This window comes from Benincasa hispida, chromosome 9, assembly GCF_009727055.1.
Source record: "Benincasa hispida cultivar B227 chromosome 9, ASM972705v1, whole genome shotgun sequence".
Lineage (NCBI taxonomy): Eukaryota > Viridiplantae > Streptophyta > Magnoliopsida > Cucurbitales > Cucurbitaceae > Benincasa > Benincasa hispida.
In genome coordinates, this window is record NC_052357.1 from 66,621,336 (window position 1) to 66,634,969 (window position 13,634).

Consider the following 13,634-nt stretch of genomic DNA (forward strand, 5'->3'; position numbering starts at 1 on the left):
GGATCTAAATGAGACAATAACGATACATTCCATGTAATTTCTTTTTCTAACTTTTTAATTCCTCCCCTAATATTGAAAAATTTGTCTCATTAAAATGACAATCAACAACTCGTGCAGTAAATACATCGTCCATCAAAGGTTTAAGATATTTGATAATTGATGGGGAGTCATATTTAATATATATTCCTAACCTCCTTTGAGGACTTTTTTAGTGGAAGCAACAATGATAAATAAGCATTTTAATTTATTAATTTTGGTTGTAAATAAAGCACGCTCATACAATAATAAGAGGGTTTCAAGCAATACCTTTATTGAACTTCTTTAATCTCGAAATCAGCTGTAAATTTTCTCCAAATCTCGTTGTGAACCACCTCAAGATCTTTTCTACTATTCTCTTGGAGTTTTAGATTGAGTTGTGGGACTCAAAATAAGCATGAGTGAAGGGAACTTGGAGAAGAACTTACTGCACCATCAACTTAAAGAACACCTTCTTCAACTCAATTTTTTTTTTTTTATAAAAATTCAACTGACGCATGCCTCAATTCCACTTCCATTTTCTCTATCTATTGCAGGACATTCATGCAAAGAAGAAGGTTGCATCAGATGTAGCTCATGATTGGTGAATTAAAGCAAGAGTAAATGGGTTTTGAGTGAGCTACTTCATGAAGGTAAGTGAGATTTTCCATCTTTTCTCATTTTGTGTTTTTCCAATTTTACAAATTGATTTCCAACATCAATTTTGATTTCAAAAATTGAAATTATTATTAATTTTACAATTCATAAATTAATTTTCTAATTAATAATAAATAAATAAATAATTAATTTAATTAATTCTAATTAATTTAATATCAAATATTAAATNAATAATAAATAAATAAATAATTAATTTAATTAATTCTAATTAATTTAATATCAAATATTAAATTAATTTTACACAAATTCTATCTTCATGTATTTAATATTTAAATCATATTTAAATATTAATTAAAATTTTCAATTCCATTTAATTCTAAAATTAAATGCGTAATTATATCTTATATAATTACTAATTCCCTTAATTCTAATTTGAATGTTTCAATTTAACTTATCACAGTTCTCTAAAACTAATCCATTTACGAGCTAGTAGGGGGATCTTGCAGACCTATAGATCATGGGCTCCAACGATCCGAGATTAATTGGCTAAACTCCTTACACCGAATTAACCCTCATTCATTAACTAATGGGTCACTCCACTAAAGTCCATAGTTGTACTTCTCTCACTGTAGATATATTATGTCCACTCGATATAACCATGATTAGTAAATTAACCTTTCACAGGTTGTTCGTACTAACGGCTGGGTCAAATGTCTTCTTTACCCCCGAGATTACCTCTTGTTCCTTAAGTCCCACTGATCCTCTAATGAACAATTGATTTGTGATACGATCAACAAACTGAATTTCTCTCGGGCCAATGAGAGGGTGAGGTCCCTTGTTCAAAACCCGAAGTTAGCACTTATAAGAACAATCTCTCTACTATCCTTAAAAGCAGGTAGGAGTGAATTCTATCTTGCACCCTATGTCCCTAAATATCTACCCAGTCTTACCCCTGAAATGGAGGTTTATTGAGAAGGCGTTATTGAGCCAACCTTCACCTATGAAAATCTAAGGATAATCCCGAATAAACAGAAGTTCATAGTTAGTTCAGGATAAGGTCAAGTTACCAAGGTCATCGCTTTGAAATAGTCAGTCTTAAACAGTAGATTGTGTTATAAAGTAAGAATGACTAATTTCATGGTCCGATCTTGTACAAATCCATTGCACTGGACACCCCCACTCCTCATATCATAACATGTACGAATTATGATCACATCGTCTGTTGCACTTTACAACTCTTTGTAACAACTACAGAGTGGCTTGCATCCAATAGTGTTACCAGAATAAGGCACCCAACATCATTCATATACTATAGATCATTTTGACTATTTACTCGAACCAGATCCACTTTTATGTCTCCACATAAAGTTCAAGTACTCATGTAATAGTCATGGGTCTTTTAGTTTATTGGTTTTCTAAAACGAAATAAACAATACATATTTTCAATAACAACTTATTGAATTTTCAGAATAAATTTTATTGTTTACAAACCACGAGTTTTAGGACATAAAACCCAACTAACTCCCACTTGGACCAACTCCAGTGCTAACTTATATATTTGAATATATAAAATCGAGTTTCTGAGTTTTACAGAGAAATACGATAAACTAGGGCATCACATACCCATGGTTTACCATTCGGTATCTCATACCCGATATTTCTCTCACTTGCCCTTGGTTATTAACTTGGTATTCCTAGTCTTACTAGGAAATTCTCAAACAGTTTAGCCGAGAGAATCTTTGTAAACATGTTAGTGTACAATAGACTTCTTATTTAAACTATATGGGGAATGCATCTTATTCTCACAACACTTATTTCTTAAAAATGGCTAGGAAGTCATACTTTCCTCCCACTACTTTAAGGTACTCTCAACTTTTTGAGTAAGATGCATCTAACCTATTTTAAACAACTCTTATTTACAGTGTTAATTCAATAACTCTTTGTTAATATATGCAAGTTTTTATGGAAACAAATAATACAAGGTGATCTGGAACAGTATTTCAATAATTGGAATGTTGTTGAGAAAACAATCTAAGGCAATTAGAAAGTTTGCCACTGGATTTCATGTTCTATCAAATAGACCTAGAAATCTCAAACTTTCTATACTTTGATCCAATCGAAGTTTTTTGGTTTTATTTCACCTAACAAATTTTGTACACATTGAACGTTTCAAGTGTTCTAAACTTATCATTTAGGTTAAATAACTACTTGCTTTAATTGAATTCTAGCCGTTTTAAATATCTGAATATTTATAAATGGCTTTTAACTAGGTTGGTTCTTTAACAGAAGTCTCTATGAGATAAAACAAACATAATTTTCGAAAATGAACATTTCATTTACAACAAAAATATATACAATTTGTTCTTTACAAGATAACAAAAGCAAATAAGATTATTTTCAGACAACAACATCTCCCACTGATTAATTTGAGGATAGAAGCAATCTTCAGAAACTAGTTTGCCTATTTTGCTTTCTCTGCTCTCTTCTCAGCAAGGTATTGAAGGCAGTTTCTCTTCCAGTGCCCTTCTTTGTTGTAGTGGAAACATTTTCCTTTGTCTACAACGTTAGCTTGCCTTTTTTCCTAGCAGTTTTCTTCTTCCCTTTCCCTTTGCTTTTTTTAACAGAAATACTCTTACTATGTGAAGAGGAAGCAACATCAGGCTTTTTGGAGGAAGTTCCTCTCTTCTCAGTGATAGTAACGTGTACTTTTGGTTCCAGACCTTTAGCTCTCACTATTGTCTGGTAAGCCTGTAGCTAATTCAGAAGAGTAGTCAAGCTGTATTCAATTTTATTCATGAGAGCGTTCGTGCAAAACTGTAGAGAACTCTTCAGAAGAGCTTCTAGAATAAAATCGACTTGACTTCTCTCATCAAAGAAAGCACCATTTACTTATGCCATATTGAAGTAAACCATCATGTCCAGGACATGTTCATGAACAGAAGCCTCCTCTTTCATGCAGCAGCTGCAAACGTACTTAATAGCATCATGCCTTGGGGAGAAGGACGGTTGCGCGAACATCCTTCATAGAGATTCAATAATCTCTTTGGCAGTACCTATATCCTCATGTTTCTTTCCCAAAACATCAGATATGCTGACAATGATATAGGCACGAGCTTTGTCATTCGCCCTGATCCATCTATCGTATGCATCCCGAACAGTTCGATTTGTGTTAGAGCTTGGAATGGGAGGACAATCCTTTATTAAGACGAACCGTAAATCGTGTATCACCAGTATAGTATTCAAATTTGATTTCCAGGTTGCATAATATCCCCAATTAGTTTTTCAGAGGCCAATAATTGTACTAGTGAACTTGTCATTCTGAAATATATAAATAAATTTTTTTAACCCAATCAAGTTTTAGCAAAGTAATAATATACCCATTTGCAACGACACTACGGCAAGACATTCTTGACTAAATACTATCTCCATAATAACTCATATTCCGATAGTCATTTAGCTACCGTTTTCGGTCAGAAATTACTAACTCTTTAGTAATTCCGTAACTGTAACCCCCTATTTTCAAACCTCAGAAGTCCGATCCCAACAATGCTTCTGAAGTGGAAAGTCAAAGTTGAAACCGACTTTAGAAATCCTATCCATTTTTGGAGTTTGAGTTGTTTCGAATCCTATGTTAAAACCCTCCAAGGAGATAGCCATCGTTATACGACTAGCGAGGCCTACTTAAAGATGACAAGCAGGCACAATATAAGAATCTGACGGTTCAAACCAACAGAAGAGACCGTAGGATATGTTGACACATATCCTTCACCCACTTACTATGAACGACTTCCCCTATTCACTTGATCTATGACAAACACTTTCCAAATGGAGGTCACTCCCAGGTTGACATGAAGTGCTACACGGATCTCACGATGGGAATTATGTAGGGACATGAGAATTGAAATCAATATATCATATATTTGATTTTCCAGTTAACAACTTCTCCTCATTCACCATGATCAATTCACGCAAACACTGTCCAAATGGAGGTCACTCCCAGGGTGACACGAAGTGCCGCATGAACCTTTCGATGTGAATATCTTGAGAACGTGAAAATTTTAAAATCGAAACATCATGTTTGATTTTAAAATGAACGACTTCCCCCATTCACCAAAATCTCAATTCATGTAAACACTTTCCGAATGGAGGTCACTCCCAAGGTGACACGAAGTGCCACATGAATTTTGATTGTGAACTCTCAGGGACGTGAGAGCTAGAAATAATCATATCATATATGTTTATTAATCTCCCACTGAAGTAATCTAACATATCATATACATTATTTGATTTTCACTGAAGTGTTCTAAGAGCATATCATATATGTTACTAAACTCCCACTAAAGTGTTCTAATGATTAAATAAGGTATTCGTTTATTAGGCTTGTTTCGACTAATCAAACAACCTAAGTCTAGGTGTCTATCCAAGTATAACATTTATAATTGGATTTAACTTACGATGTCTAGATGATAAACTAGTTTTAAAACCTTACATCGCTCACGTATTGCTCATAAAACTGGTTAATAATGCTCAATTATTCAGTCATAATCCCCAGGTAGAAGGTGTTCCATAGACCGTCAACTTAAATACCTCCAGCCTTCGACAGGATTATATACCAATTGAGTTTGTAACCCGAGTTTTATAAGTTTAATGACCTATTTTAACTATTAAAACGAGTGGTTAACCTACGTGAGCATGCAACTATTCCTGTTACGGATTTCAAATGTCTAACTCAATTTTATAACAGCTTACAAAATTTAGACATGTTAAACATCCACAACATACATCAAAGGCATTCAATATTTAATATAACATTTATATTAAATAAAAGAAACTCTAAACATGCATACTATATATTATAACATTTTATAACATACTTTCAATGCATGTAAGATGCTTTCTATGGTATGATTTTAAATCTACATGGCATACTGTATATGAAACCCAGATTTTTATTTTCCTTACTTAAGCAGGTGTTAAAAGAAATTAACTAAGTGAAAGTTAAATCCTATGTTGAAGAGAAGAAAATTTCTAAGTGTTGAATAGATTTTCCTTGAGTAGTTTTGAGTTAAGCATTAATTGATGAAATATTGGCTAAGTGTAAGGTCAAAAAAGGACCCATGCGTACAAAGTTGAGAAGGCAACCATGCGTTTATAAGGTTGGATGCAGGGCCAAGAAGAAAAATTGTCATGCGTTGAAGGAGAAAAATGGCCAAATGTTGTCATGCGTTGGAAGCCAAGGAGAAAAATGGCCAAGTGTTGGACAATGCATTAATGTGGTGCCATGCATTGGCCATAAAGTTTTGAGAGGTTACTTGGGCATGGAGAGAGATTGAAGCAGGGCCAAGACTAACGCATGCGGCAACCACTGCTTTTGGAGGTTAGATCAATGCATGAGGTGCGACGACTGCGATGGATGCGTTAGACATGATGGTATACGTCTATGCGACTGAAGAAGAATCGTTGGTAGGTTGCGGTAGTGCGAGGGCATGCGGTGATACGGCCTATGGTGTGCGGCTGATGGTATGTGCATATGCAGTCGAAAGAATGCGTTGGTAGTATGCGATGGAGGCATGCAGCCGAAAGAATGCGTTGGTAGTATGCGATGGAGGCATGCGGCCAAAGTAATGCATTGGTAGTATGCGATGGTGGCATGCGGCTGAAGGAATGCATTGAAAGCATACGGCCGAAGGAATGTGTTGGAAGTATACAATGGCATGTGGCGATGGATGCGATGGATATGATGGATGCGGTGGCCTTACTAAGGTATAAGCTATACGATGTAACAAGCTAATGTAGACGCATAGTGATTTGTCCTTGCATTGTTAAGGCTTGCGGTATAAGTTTTTTATGCATTGGTGATGTGCTATGCGTTGGACGTCTTGGGCTGTCTCTTATACACATCTAGATGTGTATAAGAGACAGCTGCTGGATGCGTTAGACATGATGGTATACGTCTATGCGACTGAAGAAGAATCGTTGGTAGGTTGCGGTAGTGCGAGGGCATGCGGTGATACGAGGGCATGCGATGACGTGGTGCGAGACATGCGTCTATGGATGGCATGTGGCGATGGAGGCAGACGCGATGGATGCGTTGGATGCGAGAGTATGTGGCCGATGGTTTGTGGCTGAAGGGATGTGTTGATGACATACGCGCGCTGCTATACGTTGATGTCATGTGACCGTACTATGCGTTGATGACATGTGGCGGTGCTATGCGTTGATGTCATGTGGCAGTGCTATGCGTTGGGGGCATGCGGTGGCCTTGCTACACGAAAGTATACAGCCGAGGGCATGCGGTGATACGGCCTATGGCTGTCTCTTATACACATCTAGATGTGTATAAGAGACAGGGTATAAGGTATGCGATGGAACGAGCTAAGGTGGACGCATAGTGATTTGTCCTTGCATTGTTAAGGCTTGCGGTAAGAAGGTTCATGAGGTGGGTTGCATTGGTCATAAGAGATGCGTTAGCAAGAACCTAGGTGATGGTGAGCTATGCCTTGAGGTATTGAGTTGAGAACCACGTTGACCCAAAGGTTGCTATGCGTTGGTGATGTGCTATGCGTTGGAATTCCGAGGGCATGTGGGCGTATAGGATAAGGCTAGTAGTATGCGTTTAAAGGGGTGTTGGTCATCATCTTAGTTGAACGCATATGAAGTTGGATGGATGCATATGAAGGATGAATGCATATGAAGAATGGACGCATCTAAGGACGTCATCCAGACATGTGGCTTGCTAGAAAGAAGTCTTAGGTCTTAAGAAAATGAGGTGGTCGCACGAGAAGACATATAAAATTGAGGGCTATGTGTTGGTAAAAGGGGAGCAAGACACCTTGGGTTGTGCTGATGCAAGATTGCGGTAATAGTGTAAGGAAGAGACACTTGGACATGCGGCCAAGTAGAAGGTATTGCGGCAAAGTAGAATGTATCGGCCTTAGAGAAATCTTGGACGCCTATAAATAGGGCCAAGGACTATAGATTGGAACTCAAATTCTCTTCAAAGGACATAAATAAGAGTGTATTGGGAGGAGACTATGCATTGGTAGCAAGACCATGGTCAAGAAGTTCCAAGAGGGGAGATGTTGTCGGACAGAAAGGATAGGAAGTAGCATCAACTTGGGACGAGGAGTTCTCTCAGAATAATCGTGCGTTTGGAGTGATTCCAAAGGCACTTGAAAGCTAGAAGAGTCTAGTTTTCATGGTGGGGCTTCCGGAGAACTCTAATGAATCGGGCTGAACAATGAGGAAAATACAGAAGGGTCGAGTTGTCGGGTAAGATGGGCCAGCCTTGATGTTTTGATGTTTCCGGCCAAACCACGAGGAGTTATGAGCTAATATTTTGAGGTAAGCTTCCTGAGACAAGCATATTTGTAGAAGGTCGAATCTCGAGATAAAGCCAAGAACTATGAGTAATCTGAGCTTTAAGTTGAATCTGGATCTTAGGGTTCAAAAAGGAGCCCGAGGTGATCAAGGAACTTCTTGAGAGAAAGATTCCTATCCATAACAAGGTGAATGGTACTTTCCTTTAAATCTTAAAGAATATCTTTTAGAGTAAATTGTATCTGCTTATGTTATGAATGAGTATCTAGCATGAGAATGAGATTGTTGTGATCGGGATTGTTAGGGGATCAATGGACCTAGTTCCTGAGCCCGTAAGCAAAACCTCACGGGATGGTCAGGGGACCGAGAGGTCTAGTTTTTGAGCCTGTGGAATGATCCTCATATGAGATGGTCAGATGGCCGACGGTCCTAGCTTTTGAGCCTATGAACGGGGAGCTATGTGCACATAGAAGACAAAGGAAATGAAAAGAGTAAGTATTGTATTTTGTAACAGTTAACTATCTACCATGTGTGTAGGTAGACAACATACTCATTCTAAATAGTTATCAGTTTAGCTAGATCCACACGCGTAGATAGAGTTGAGACCAAACTCATTCGAGGCGGAGGTTTGAATGTAACCTCATATTTATGATATGCTTGTTTTTATGAGTTGAAACAGACTCTAGAAGTTGCTTACCACTCACTGAGCTTTGTGAAGCTCATTATGTTATTTCATGTTTTTCTTCCCAGGTAACGATTGTTGAGGAGTTCCAGGGTGCTGCTAAGGTCAAGGTCTACCATAAGCCAAGTTACACTTCCGAAGGGTTTTACAGTTGTTGTTGTAAACTTTGTAACCAAGTCTTGGATTTGTATAAACATTATATTGTTGTAATAAAGTGGGCCTACTTAATCAATTGATTGTTGAATTTGTTCATTGGTATCAGAGCTATTTTCGCAAGAGTTATTAGGCAGTAAGTATCAACAAAAGGGTTGATACTACTGCAGTCATGTCCTTCCCTTAGGCTCAGAGGGTAGTCTAGGGCGGGGTATGACACTGTATGTACATACACGATTTATTTAATTATAACATACATCACATGCATAAATAATTGAACACATATTGATATGGTTTTAGTTTTGGCACAAACAAGCAAACAAAGACCTAATTAAAAAAACAGTAAGAAACAACTCTAAATCGCTTTCGGACAGCTCGAACCGCTCCAAACAAAACCCAAACAGCTTGAACCAGAAGTGAACCACCTAAACCGAACCAGCCAAAACCCTTTTGAAGTTGAACCGGATCAAGTTTGAAGAAAACTGGTCAATCCTCGATGGTCTTCACTCAGTCAACGGGTCAAACTCGTAAGACCGGTTCAAAAATCTCAATCAAACATGATCTTTCGCTTGAACTTGATTCAAAATCTCACTCGAACTTAATCTCTCACTTGAAATTCCATTAGAATCTCACTCGAACTAGAAATCTCGCTCAAACTCTATCAAAATCTTGCTTGAACTTGAAATCTAGCTAAAAAATTCCATCAGAATCTCACTTGAAACTTGATCAAATCTCGCTGCTCGAACTCGATCTTGCTAAAATTGTGAAAATCTCGCTCTCGCTTGAACTTCAAGTGGAAATCTCGCTCTCGTCCAAGGGAAATCTCGCTCTCGCTTGATCTTTAAGTGGAAATCTCGCTCTCTCTCAAGTACAATCTCACTAGTTTTGAACAACGAGATTTATGCAAAAGCTGAATAACTGGTTCCTGCTGCTCGACCTTCTTCACTTCCTTCTTCAATTACAACTTAATTTCAACTCTAATGACTCAAAATAAATTACAGACTTAGTCAAGGAATCAAAGAGAAATTAAAAGCCAAAACTCAAAAAACCATATAAGTGCACCATTTTCATATATCTCATGAAAAACACCCACCAAGCCAAAATAAACCAAATTGAATGCTTAAATGATGCTCTGATACCAATTGTAGGAGTATATCAACATGTAGCGGAAACAACAAGGATCAATAAGCATTCTAATTTATTAATTTTGGTTGTAATTAAAGCATGCTCATACAATAATATGAGGGTTTCAAGCAATACCTTTGTTGAACTTCTTTAATCTCGAAATCAACTACAAATCTTCTTTAAATCTCATTGTGAACCACCTCAAGATCTTCCGTACTATTCTCTACTACAAATCTTCTTTAAATCTCATTGTGAACCACCTCAAGATCTTCCGTACTATTCTCTTGGAGCTTTAGATTGAGTTGTGGGACTCAAAATAAGCTTGAATGAAGGGAACTTAGAGAAGAACTCTGATAACTTGTAGAAATACAAGTTATTTATACTATCTTCTTTAGAATATGCTGCAAAAAGAAGTAAAAAGTTTTATCGAACATATAGAAATTGGCTTAAAAACGCAAAAGTTGTAAAGTGTTAGAAGCACACCCACTAACCCCGATGGCAAAATGGAATGTCCAAGTCTTTGTTTTGCAGGAAACAGGTCACCGCATGCAACGATCGCTTGAGGACAAAAAGAGCAACGCATTCACACTGCATTCGACAGTCAATCGAGAAAAAAAAAGAGCACCGTATTTGCAGCGCATACGACGATCGATCGTGGATGGAAAGCTCAACGCATTAGCACCGCATACGGCAATCAATCCTGGATAAAAAGACCAACACATTAGCACCGCATGCGGCGATCGATCGTAGATAAAAAGAGCGATGCATTTGCAAGGATTTATGAAAGTGTACAGCTTTTCTGTTGTACGATCTGACAAATTGAATGTGGAGCAGAGCGGACGTTTCCACCAAGCCATGGTAGAAAAAGCAGCTCTTCAGAACAGAACCACTGACGAAGAAGGTGCTAAGGTCTATAAATAGCTATATCAATTCCAAAGAAAGGAGGCTGGTCTGAAGAGACACTTAGAGAAAATCTGGGAGAAAGACGAGACAAGCTCTGTGAAAAGATCGCTTCTACCTAGGAAACCAGCCTGAGAAGGATGTTTTCCACCACATTCCTCTTACATGCCGACAAGCAAATCGTCTTCGATCGGGATCCGTATCAAGACATTGACACGCTTTCCTTATTTGTTCTCACTTTCTATTCATCAACTGTTATTCATCTCCAAGCTTTCATTCATCATCTGTAACAAATGCTTTATCGTTATCTTTTAATATCATTATCATATTCATCGTCATCTCTCTATTCTTCACCCTACATTCATCATCCATCTCTCATCATGTGTAACTAATCCCCAGGGTAAAGGAGAAGGATTAAACGAGTAAGTTAATCCTTGTTGAAGAAATTAGCTGAGTTTATCTAACACATGCTCATTGGCATCTTCACCTGTGAGAGCAGAAGTGAAGATGTTATTCCACCTCTCGAAAGAAGGTTGGAAGAATGGGTTAACTAAAGCAAGAAGTATTTCCAGAGATGGAAACAACCTTGCGTTCGCAACGTTCATCCCTGATTCACCATAGACATATGGAAATGCGGCCAATCATTGAGAGGTGTAAGCCAAGGGAAAGCAGAACCTTAGTTGCGTCCTCAACAGTGTCTCTTATACACATCTAGATGTGTATAAGAGACAGGGATAGACATATGGAAATGCGGCCGATCACTGAAAGGTGTAAGCCAAGGGAAAGCGGAACCTTAGTTGCGTCCTCAACAGGATTGACGAACTTGTGATGTCCTTTCCCCCAACCCATTCTTTTTCTAACACATTTCACAAGACTTGCCACCGCATTCCATCAGATACTTGCACATCTTCACAGTCAGCCATTTATTATTATTATTTTTATTTATTTATCACCACCTTTTATTTTATCACATCATTTTAATTGTCAACGCATTTTATTATATCATCGCATTTTACTTTGACATCGCATTTTACTTTTTCCAATACAATTCATTATTATTTTGTTTTCGGTCGCATATATCACATTAGTATCGCATTGATCATCGCAATCCCCATGTTTGACCTCATATCACTCCGAGAAACTTATGTTGGAATTATACTTGGTTCTAGTGCAAGAAAACTTGTAACACGCGCGTACTACATGAACGCATACTACGAACGCATATCAGCATCATCGCATACATTATTGTAGAACGTAGTATCACATTTATTATCGAGAAGCATGATTCATCACCGCATACACATCATCCACACCATCATCATCCACTACACCATCATCCATTTCCCATTCTCCATCTTTACAGCGGCATTACATTGCATCGCATTACGTTACGTACTGTCTGCTGCAATTTCGTTATTTAAAATTCATTCAACAAGTTTTTGGCGCCGTTGCTGGGGATTGATAATCTTTAGTGCTGAATATTTTTGTGATATTTTGCAAGACAGATTTCTATTGTATAGTCTGTTTATGCGAAGAGCAGACTGACGGTGCATGAGTATTGGAACAGAACCAGAATTTGATGCCGATCCAGAGATCGAGCGAACCTTTCACAGAAGAGCACATCAAAACCATACTAGGCATAGAAGAAATATGGCAAACAACAATGAGAAGCCCGAGGGGAATCAGGGAAAGAATCAGCCGGCGCAAGACCTAGTCTTTTTGGCCGCTGACCGTAACATCCCCATGAGGAACTATGCAGCGCCTAATCTATACGACTTCTCACCTGGTATCGCAAGGCCTACAGTAGAGGAGAACACCAGATTCGAAATTAAGCCCGTCATGCTTCAAATGATTCAGAATGCGAGTCAATTTCGAGGTTTAGAAGGAGAGGACTCGCATACACATCTGACTAGTTTTGTAGAGATGTGTAACGCATTCTCCATCCCTGGCGTGACTCCGGAAGGAATAAGACTATATTTTTTTCCGTATACACTAAGAGACGAAGCAAAGAGGTGGACTCATTCGTTGGAGCCAAATGAGATAAATTCTTGAGATCAGTTGATTGAGCAATTTATGAAGAAATTTTTTCCTCCCGCAGTCAACGCAAGAAGAGAAGGGAAGTGTTAAATTTTGAGCAAACAGAAAATGAAACTCTTTTCGATGATGGTGAAAAACTGTCAGCGCATTATCGGAATTCCCCAGATTGCGTTCTAATGGAGACTTTTTAGTAACGGTTTAAAGATAGAGCGACACAAGTATGTCTGGCAGATGCCACAGAAGGATTTATGGATAAAACGTACACTGAAGCAAAAGTCATCTTAGATCGCATCTCGCAAAATACGGATGACTAGGTTGATGATTGGTATGGAGGAAGAGGCCCAGAGCGAAGGAAAATGGATAGCACCATTGTACCAGCTGATACAATGACCACATTGGCCGCCCAGATGGCCATAGTCACCTCGCTTCTCCAAACAATGGCTATAAATCAAGGAACTCTCTCTCAGGGTGCAATGCAAGCCAATGCGCTAGTGCAAGTGGCAGCAGTAAGATGTGTACAATGCGGAGGGGGTACAACCTAGGTTGGAGGGATCATCCTAACTTCAGTTGGGGAGGAAACAATGATCAGGGGGGCCAAAGAAACATGCAGACCAATCATTCCAAGAATCTAGGCAATCCTCTGATTTTTCATCACCAGGGTCAAAGTTAGAGTAACTATCAGAACAGGCAATCGCACAACCAACCCTCTTCATCTAACACCTCATCCAATTTGTCATCCTTTGAAGCTCTGCTCAAGCAATACATAGAAAAAAACGATGCGATC